The following is a 1377-nucleotide window of genomic DNA, read 5'->3' as shown; positions in this document are numbered from 1 at the left end:
CCGCTTGCACTTACTCCAGCCTCTGTTCTGGCTGTTTCAAGCCCTCTCAGCTTCACCTTGGCAATTGGGCAGCCTGCCCTGCCCTTATAATTCAGGTCATTGGCTTGGGTGGGGGTGGGCCCACTGAGTGATCAGTCCCACACTCCAACCACAGCCGGGTAAGGACAGTCTTCACTGGACTCCGCATTCCCCAAAATAAAGGGTTGAAGGCTAAGGGACTCAGGAGGCAAGAGGTCTCTCGGTCTTCCCTGGAGAGTCCTAGACAGAGAAATCTGTTTATGCCAGCAAGATTCTGGTCAAATAATACCAAATTCCAGAGATACAAGCCGTCTGATTCAGTCAAGAGATGGGACGAGGGGAGGGGATGGGATCTTCTGGTCTTAAAAACCCAGACCCCCAAAGACTGAAATATTTTTGAGGTCAGACCTCTCTATCTCTTACTCCCTTCACTCTCTCAGTCTCTGTTCTCCCGTTCAATGATTTCCCCAGACTTACGCCCAGTAAGTCGACTCTAGTTTTGTGTAATTTCACCCGCGTCTGAGTCCCTGGCTCCCACGCAAAGTGGTCTTGAATACAGGATTGGATCAGGCGTCGTTAATAGGGGAGTCCTGCGGCCCGAGAGAGGCTACGGATTGGAAGCGCAGGCTGCGGGCAGGCAGTCGGGAACAGCTTTGAACAGCTCTGGGGTAAATCTTTCGGAACCTGGGGTCCCAGCTGACAGCCGCCGGGCCAGCCAGGTAACCCCGTTTGCTGCGGGGAAACACCGGCTGCCCGCCGGGGAGGCCCGAACAGAGAGCATTTCGCTCTGACCTCAGGCCTTCCCACGGGGCGTCCAGACTCCGAGGGCCGGCGAGGGTCGTTTCATTTTGAAATGTGGAATTATGCTTGCTATTAATAAAAAATCGCTGGCCCAGTAGCCATTGACCTTACACTAAATGCCTTCGAAGAACCTCACCGAATTTTCCCCACACCCAATGCCCCATTCAACCCCGGCCGTGCGCAGCAATGCCCGTGGCCCCAAGCCCGGCGTCGGAGGGCGGGGTGCGTCTGGCGCCCAGCATCGCTTGAGATGCGAGGCAACGGGTGGGCCAGACCCAGAGATCTCCAGCCGCCCTCTCTTACAGCACCCGCTCCCCCCAGCCCGTGGTGCCCACCGCCTCTGTTTTCTCGTTTGGAGAGAAAAGGAGGCAAAACCCGTTTTATGGGAGAACTTAATTGCGAGCGGGGATGCGCTCTCTTTAGAAACGCGTCCTCCCAAATACTCCCGCCGTCCCATTACCGGAATGGGGACCATTCGGCAACAGCAGCTAGGACTTTCTCCCATTCTTTACTTTTTTATTAGCCAATCAAAGTGGCTTCCGAAAGCTATTTGTGATT

The sequence above is a fragment of the Bos javanicus genome, chromosome 5 (genome assembly GCF_032452875.1).
Source record: "Bos javanicus breed banteng chromosome 5, ARS-OSU_banteng_1.0, whole genome shotgun sequence".
Lineage (NCBI taxonomy): Eukaryota > Metazoa > Chordata > Mammalia > Artiodactyla > Bovidae > Bos > Bos javanicus.
The sequence above is the reverse complement of the archived record's forward strand: the minus strand, read 5'-3'. Positions refer to the sequence as shown.